Source organism: Athene cunicularia (assembly GCF_003259725.1).
Source record: "Athene cunicularia isolate RWA chromosome 1 unlocalized genomic scaffold, athCun1 chr1_part2, whole genome shotgun sequence".
NCBI classification, from domain to species: domain Eukaryota; kingdom Metazoa; phylum Chordata; class Aves; order Strigiformes; family Strigidae; genus Athene; species Athene cunicularia.
Genome location: NW_020799092.1, coordinates 81,241,230 through 81,249,904, shown reverse-complemented (window position 1 = coordinate 81,249,904; position 8,675 = coordinate 81,241,230).

Genomic DNA, 8,675 nt, shown 5'->3' with positions numbered 1-8,675 from the left:
TAGAGTATCAAGGGCCCCACGCAGAGGCCACGACCAGTGTCACGCTAGTGGCAGAGTCAAGAGTGAGCTTAGCTGGTCCCTGCTGCAGATTGGCACCCATGCACGAGAGCTCAGGGCCCGGGTCTGTCTCTTAGCTTGGTTCATGCATGTAAGTTTGTTGTAAGAGTATCTCAACTGTGAAAAGTTTTCATCTCTCCCGAATGCCCCACGCCGTGCCTAATTTGTTTTCATTTATTCACTTACGGCTGTCTGATAATGTGCTTCAAACACCCTACTGCCACGAACAAGCTGAAAATCAGAAATAACGTGGCACTGTCCGTGACAGTCTCCGTCAGAGGTGACAGGTTGATTTGGCCAAAGGAGATGACATTACCTCTTGTCCCTTGGCTGGCCTTGCTGCCACTGGGATTGTACAACCTGGTTTGCAGAGGTTTGCTTCTACAACTGACAGTTTTTGCCTCATTCATCGGGGACAGTAATCCATCACCTTTTCCACCACTCCCCTTCCCTCCACCACTCTGTTCTCTTACGGTTTGTATTAAAATGATTGGTAAGCTGTGCAGGGTTTATAGCTGTAGTGGAGGTTGATTGCCACATTTCTCTCCACCTGGATGCTTTTGAAGGATAATTACTGCAACGTTAGCTTTCTTCATTGCTCTTTAGTTCTTCTAACCCTGGAGGAGACAGTAAATGCCATATTAAATAACCTAATTTTTACACAGATTTTTGGTTATCTGGGGGAATGTTTGGTGCCAGGTCTTAAGGCGGGGAGGAAAAGTGCTTTGGTTAACACTTTGTTGCCATCACATGAGGAAAAGCGCAGAGACTGCAGTCCGTCACTTTCAGAATGAATGAGTTTACAGAAGCTGTAAACTTTCTATGAGGTCTGTGCAAACGCTACGCTTGGGGAAAGCGGCGTTGCATGAGGGTGGCAGCTGCAGGCAGGCTGGAAAGCCTCGTGGGCTGACCCGCTGAATGAACAGCAGACCATGGGCCTGTGCAGGGTGAGGGTCCCTTCTCCTCAGGGTAGCACTGAAAAGGCAGGCTGGGCTTCAGGATTATGACAGAGCCTGCAAGCTCTAATCTTTCTCTACAAAATTTTATCAGCCCAGCACAGGGAGTCCTGGATCTAACCTCCCCCCCGGCCATGAAACCAGGAGTTGGGCGTTTCTCAGAGAGGCACGTGTTAGTGTAGTGCAGTCAGGCACTTAGGCCATGCTGTTATCGATACAGCAAGCACACAAGTGATAAAACCACAAGTATTGGTTATGACAGGATTTGTGCTTATTGCTGTGGAATTAAGCTGAGAGTTTCCTCCGTGGGGTTGGTAAAAGGCGTTTTTCATACAAACAGCGTTAGTAAACCCGCTCACCTTTTAAAATATGCTTTTGTTCAAAATAAATCAGAGCGACTTTGAAAGCACGTGCGTTTAGTTAAGCTTTTTTCTTCCTGTGCCTTAATTTTAATGCTTCCTTTGCTGCTTTTTTTTTGTTTTTAAAGGACAAAAGCATCCCCCACAAACCAACCATAAACTCAGCTCTCACCCCTGCCTGTATCCATTCTGTCTCTGCTGAGGACAGGCCTTCTGTCTGACACGCTTTGGATGTTCTATTCTGATGTAGCTACAAGATGCTAAAAAAGAAAAACAGGATCATGGGCTGTAGACGTCTTCACGGTGTTTGTGCTTGTTAAAAAGTAAAAAGTTACTTAAAAATAAATAAAGCCTCTCCAAGCAGAAAGGCATGAAAACCAGACATAGCAGCTGTAATGGAAGTGTGGTGCTGCCTTTAGGGATTGCAGAACGGGGAGAGCTCTGGATTAGTCGTTTCAGCATCTGTACTGTAGCTCCCTTTCTAAAATGTGGCACCCTATGTCCCCTAGAGCCTACTGGTAGTAAATAAAGTCCAGATTAAAGAAAGACAAAGGAATTTACAAACCCCAGCTGAAGATGGCAGACATCTGAAGAGTCTGTTAAACATTTCAGTGCTAGAAATGCAATATAAATATGACCGGTTCAGTATGTGCTAGGGTCCAGGGCCCAGGACTAGCTGGAAAGTTCAGGATTTACTCTGTGATATTTTGTCTCATATTTTTCTAACAAATGTGCGGTTTTCCCCTCAGGCCAGGGTGCTGGGAATTTAGCTGTGCCTCCCTGTGGTATAGTGTATCCTGACACAAGGGACACCTCTCCGGCACTGTTGGTTCCTTTTTTCCTTCCTTCACACGGTGACCCCACACGGAAGGAGTCTGGAGTGGGGTTTTTTTATGGTTAACCATATTACACCCCTTGCTTTAGGATTCCTCTGGTATTCCCTGTTTCACAGTGGTTTAGAAAACAATCTATTTCCCCAACAATTAAGTGTGAATATAAAGGAAGTATTGTCAATGTATCCAAATCCTTTTAGTGCTGTTAAACTAGGGTGATGAAGGTAAGTGTTTCTTCAAGGGGAAAAGGCAATGAACGAATTATTAAAGAATCAGAAACTTAGAAAAGCCCTTGCTATTTAGCTCAAAACTTTTTTTTTTTTTTTTGTCACCCCCCAAGTGTCTCTTTCCCACAACGTTTATGTCGAAAAAAACCCCAAACCAGTAGATACACAATGTACATTTTTCTACATTTTATATTTAAATTGTGCTTCTGTAAGGTTTCTATGGCTTTTCAGCGCCTTCACTCTATTCAGGTAGAGAATAGAAATACAAAGTCTTACCTGAATGTCTGTGTGGTAAAGGGTGGTATAAACTGTTATCTTTGACTACTGTTTATTTCCACCACCACCCCCAAAATTTATGTGTCCTAAAGATATACCTCTATACAAAACCTCTGTGTAAAAAGGTAACTAGAGAAAGGTACAGCTTTTAACTTAAATATCCGTGCCTCATCGCAGATTTGTCACAAAGACTGTACTTCTGTTGAGATGTGCCACGTTTGGTGAGGGTTGCTTCTGGAAGGCTGAAAGCCAAGGGTTTCAGTTCACACTGGTAAAACCTGCTGGTCTCACTACGGGCTGCACAGCGCTCTGCGGAGCAGCTGTGGGCTGAGATGCCAGTTTAGCAGCAACAGAGGGAACCTCTATTTTAATAAGCTTATTCCACTTACAAACAGATGCGAGGGATTCAGACAAATACTCCAAAGACTTTCCCTCGAGGTGTTTGAGCGGTATATTAACAGGCCCCTCTAGAATCCCTCAGCCGTCCTTCGGACAGTCCCGGGTGCTCCTTCTCTAGCAGCACCAGAGAGGATTCCATCCCCCATCGCACTTCTCAAACTGCAAGGTAGCAGTTTAAAACTTCTTTGCCTCGCGGTGAGGATTTGCTTCTTAAAAAAAAAGTAAATCTCAAAACAGCTAGGAGACAGCAATTATGGAACAACCATTTTGATGTATAGCACGAAAGTTTCAGAACAAAGTTTTGGATGGTTTCTGTGCAGCTGAAGGAACATCTGTTACCTTACCCCAAACATGAGTGTCGATTCCAGGAATGCTCGAGTGTTCTGTTTCTGTTGTAACTGGTATATACAGAGCTTGCTTTTTTTCTTTCCAGCCTACGGGTGCTTGCTGAAAGTTTTGCTGTCGGTAAGTCACTTCCTTCAGTACCTCAGTACAGATTCTTCTATTTTTAGCCTTGTTTTCTGGGGATGGAAAGCACATGAAATGATGCTATTAGTTTCTAAGTCTTCCATGAGCAACTTTTGAACTGGTTAGCTAATTCAATGCAAATTTGAAGGAAGGAAAAAAGGCCTCAAAGATATAGAATCATAGAATCGTTTAGGTTGGAAAAGACCCTTAAGATCATTAAGTCCAACTGTTAACCTACACTGCCAAGCCCAGCACTAACCCATGTCCCCAAGTGCCACGTCTACACGTCTTTTAAATACCTCCAGGGCTGGTGCCTCCACCCCTGCCCTGGGCAGCCTGTTCCAGCGCTTGACAACCCTCTTGGTGAAGAAATTTTTCCTCATATCCAATCCAAGTCTGCCCTGGGCAGCTTGAGGCCATTCCCTTGGGGCCTGGCGCTGGCTCCTTGGCTCCAGAGACTCATCCCCCCTCTCTGCCCCCTCCTGGCAGGGAATTGCCGAGGACCAGGAGGTCTCCCCTCAGCCTCCTCTTCTCCAGACTGAACCCCCCCAGTTCCCCCAGCCGCTCCTCACAGGACTTGTTCTCTCAATCCTTCACCATCTCTGTTGCTTTTCTCTGGACACACTCCAGAACCTCAGTGTCTTTCTTGTAGTGAGGGGCCCAAAACTGAACCCAATATTGGAGGTGCGGCCTCACCAGTGCCAAGTCCAGATCACTGCCCTAGTTCTGCTGGCCACGCTATTGCTGATACAGAGTTCCTTTCAGGGTTGTGAAAGCTGGCAGCCAGGCGGAGAGTGACCCTGTTAACTCCCCAGCGAGGCGGAGGCGGGGGCAGTTCAGCCTGGGTCCATTCGGTCGGGCAGAAATCCCTGAGCCAGTTAGTGCCCGTGTGATGGTGGAGGATGTGCTGGGACGAGTCTGCAGCTTCCCCATGCGCTGGGGCAGGGGAGAGAGGAACTCTGCTCCGCAGGGCACGGGGAAGGCTTGTGGTTAGCGCTGGGAAAAGACCAGGGGGAGAGGGCTGAGCTGCTGCAGAGCGCTGCAGGGAAAGAACACGAATCTCTGTGACACTGGGTTTCGTTAATTCCACAGCTTATGGAACAATTAATTTTTTAAGAAAAAGTATTATCAGTTTGTTGGAGTAAGGAACATAAGACACTCTGTTTTCCCACACACACACACTTCTCAGCAGCCATTCGATTCTGTTTGGATGTGGGTCCCTGCCTGGGAACATACATCTTCTTGTCTCTCTGCAAAAATGTCCATAACCCAATATCCTCCTTTCTCTTATGTGAATATTTCCATTAAATTCATGATACTGAGATGTCCTGGCCTGACAGCTGCCAGAGCTAAAGCACTCTTTATTTATCCAGTTGTAACTACAGCAGTGACTTTATGAGGTCAGGTTTATTACACTCTTAGTTTGCATAAACTTCCCTTAATTATTCTTCAAAAGCCTTGCCTGTGTAAACAGTAGCTTGTTTTGTAGCCAGGTCCAAGCATCTTTACATAATACAACAGTTGACTGCACAGGCTAATTTTGTCTCCTCGATCTAATATTTCAGACATGCTTATCACTATTGTTTCTTCTTTTTAGCCCCAATAGTATAACGTGGTCTCTTGCCAGCTGTTTTTGCTAAAAGAAGATAATGAGTATAATTATGATTGCTTCTTTTATGCCATGTGGTTTGTTAACAAAAATTAGGCAAAATCATTTTTTCCTGAACACAGTAAAAATTAAATATTTTTTATTATTATTTCTTTCATTATCCATCCCAAGACTCATTCAAAAGAGCTTTACTTAGAAAATCCGCAGACCTTCTTTCTGAGCTAGGCTACCAAGCCTTTCCCTATTCTCTCCTGGTCTTTTGCTTCTTCCGTTGACTCTTTTGGTTCCTTCTGATCAGGATTCCTCTGAGATTTTTGTCACCAGTGAATGTTCTTCTGGCAGGGCTATTTCAGTCTCAAATAGCTGATTCAGCTGCCTGTGGCCTCTTAGAGACAGGAAAGAGAGAGAAAAGGAAAAATAGGAGTAAACTTAGTAAACTTAGCCACTGAAAACAAGACTCAAACCGCAGACATGCCTAGAACAACTGAAGATCAAGGCCCTGCACCTTTTCAAATGGGAAGGAACCTCTCTGCTCTACAATTCATCCTCCACATTGCCCTGACAAGGCCTAAGAGACAGGGTAACAGTATCCCTCCTTCTCCTTCACTGCTAAATACAAAGTTCAGCTGCTCCTTCATTTAGTCTGAGTAGAAGAGATAACATGCTCATTAGACTTGATGAAGTTTGATACTCCTCACAGATCAGAAAGCAATTCCCCCTGAATCGCCCATTCTCCTGGATCCCGCTCCTAGCAACAGAGAACAGGCACGAGAGACAAAGGGCTGGTATTTTCTAGAAAAAAAACAAAATATCCTTGGGAAGTAAAAGAATCCGAGATGTATGTTTTCTACACTGAACACCTTACTGTTTGAAAACATGTAACACGTCCAGATTACAACAGAGAATTTTTTTCCACTGGCTTGAGAAAGAGGCCTGCACCGTATTCGCAGTAATGGCTGGTCAGGCACTCAAACACATTACTTCGGAAAGATAAAATGGTGTTTTCCATTAACTCAATCCCTTTCTGCTCAAGGCAAATAAGCCTGGTGGTTTCCACATTTCAAAACTGCTTTTCAAAACATCCTCCTCAGCAGCATCTCACTCTCCGCTGACACCCACGCTCAGCCACGATGGCGGGTGATGACCCAGCTGATACTATTTCCAGAGTTTGCTGGTCTCGTTTCTCCATCCAGCCTGCGCTCCTGGCTCAACCTTCCCCTCTTGATAAAAGAGATAATCGTTAGACTTGCATTTTGCCAAGGAGTGCCTTTGCTCTTTGCTTTCTCTCTTCCTGAGCTCCTCCTCTAGTCATCACCTCGTGCATTTTGCTGCTGCACTCAATTCCTGTCATTCAGCCTTCTTTTGATACCTAGTGACAATTATTTTCCTTCGACAGTTTCCTCCCGAACACCTTCTTTCTTTCACTGATACCTTTACTTCTCTTCATGTTTTATTAAACTCTTGTTGTTACCTTTGTTGTTCCCATCTCTTCTTTTGTTTTCATTTCTGGGAGTTCTTCTGATCATTCTTCATTAAACCGCGTTTTACTCTATTCAGTCACCGGTCTGGCTCATTTTCTACATCCACTTCTATTTTCATGCTGCAATACTGTCCCTGCAAACATTTCCATCACTACAGATTTTTCTGTCCCCTTCAATACTGGTACATTCACAGACAAACATGTCCACTCTTCTATCAGCATTAAAAAAGCTCCTTTACAGAGGCCGCATGCCTTCGAACCACCACATCACTGCACAGCGTCCAAAGCAACAGCTGACTGCTTGTTAATCGTTATAATTCTGTGAGATGGAAATTTGTGGTTGTAATAAACCCAACAATCTCTGTAGCAGCCAGGAAGAGGGAACGTGTGGGAAAGATGATTGTTTATTTTTGTAAATCAGATTTACAATCCTCTACCCAGAGTCCCTTCCAATGACAATTTATTTAAATGTCTGTACATAGCAGACAGTAATATGTACAAACTTCATACCAAGGGAGAAAACGAAGGCTGGGCAGCTGTTATGTTCAATAAGCAAATTAAAAAGTAAAGGCATCTCTATTCCCAGAAGTGTTTTTTTTTAAAAAAAAGGAAATTACATGTTGGTCTTCAGTACTTACAATTGTATTAAAACAATGAGCCTTTCTGATATTTGAAACTTATTTTACAGCCTCCAGTTCCCAAAATTAAGACATTCCTTGTTTTTATTGAAATCGATCATCCTGAAACTAAACCGTCTTCCTACAGGTTCATGTCCCTCTGCCCTTAAATGCCAAACAGCCCAGAGACGGCTGAGCGGGGCTGACATTTCCTCAGCAGAGACATGAATAGCGTCTCTCTCCCACACTCTGCGCAGCCAATGATTTTCATGAAATGTGTAGGGAATTCCTGTATTTGAACTCGCCATTCCTTCTGTTATCAATATTGGTTGGAATCAGCCGAACTTTGGCTCAGAATTTATGGCAGACAGGCTGACTGGCAAGCCCCGTTTCCTTAGGAAATCTCACTAAATACAAAACCCCTCCAAGCACCTATCTGTCAAGAGTTGGAAGAAGAGCTTTAAAATACGATACAGAGCATCCTATGGGCTTACGTACCAGAGAGCAGGTTTGGAGAGGTTAATGTTTGAGATAAAAATAAATCCACGGACTAGGCAGACTCATCGATGTGTTGGGGTTTGGCAATAGTAGAACGATGAGCTATTTTTTAGTAGTATAATGATGAGGCGATTCGGCTCCTACTGATATTTTTCACTCGTGCTTTTTGATTTTGAGCATTTTGGCAAGTGAAAGCCGGGTGCTGCGGGATGCAGAAGAGGCACCTCCATCCCATTTTTTCTCTGAAGTTTTTTTTTTTTAAAAAAGGGTATTTACAAGCATTAGTGCCCTGTAAAAAAAAACCTTGTGTCTAAAAAAAGGTGCAGGGCACTGAAATTAACCCTTCAGCTGCCTGCTCCTCCTTCCAACCCCCGTATTTCGTGAAAACACCTGAACCAGATTAAGTGTAGCTTTCAGTGCCTGCTGTGCGAACCTGCGGCTCTCAAAGGAGGTAAAAGCAGCAGCTGCTTTCTAAAACGTTCCTGTGGTAAAGGACGCTGGGCCAGCTGCTTGAACAAAGAGAATTCCCCGATTTTCACAGCGCAACAGCAGAGGACGAAGCCGCAGCCTGCACCTCCCTCAGCTCAGGCCTGAAGCCGAGGCGTGACATCTCCCAACGCGGGGCTTTTCGCCCGCAAACGTCGCGGATATTCACTTCACAGTGCAGCAAAGGGCACAACCCCTGCAAAGCACGATTTCCCCCGTGCCGTGTGCCCCGGCCCCCTCGGGACGCGAAGGGCCGCAGCTCCCCCCAGCCCCGGAACGGCTTTTCCCGCCCTTTTCCTGTGGGCAGGCAGCGCGCGCCGCCCGCCCCGCCCCCGGATTGGGCGAGGGGCTGTACGTCAGCGCTTGCCCCGCCCCTTCCCCTCGCTTTCCCGCCTCCCACTGCGCATGCG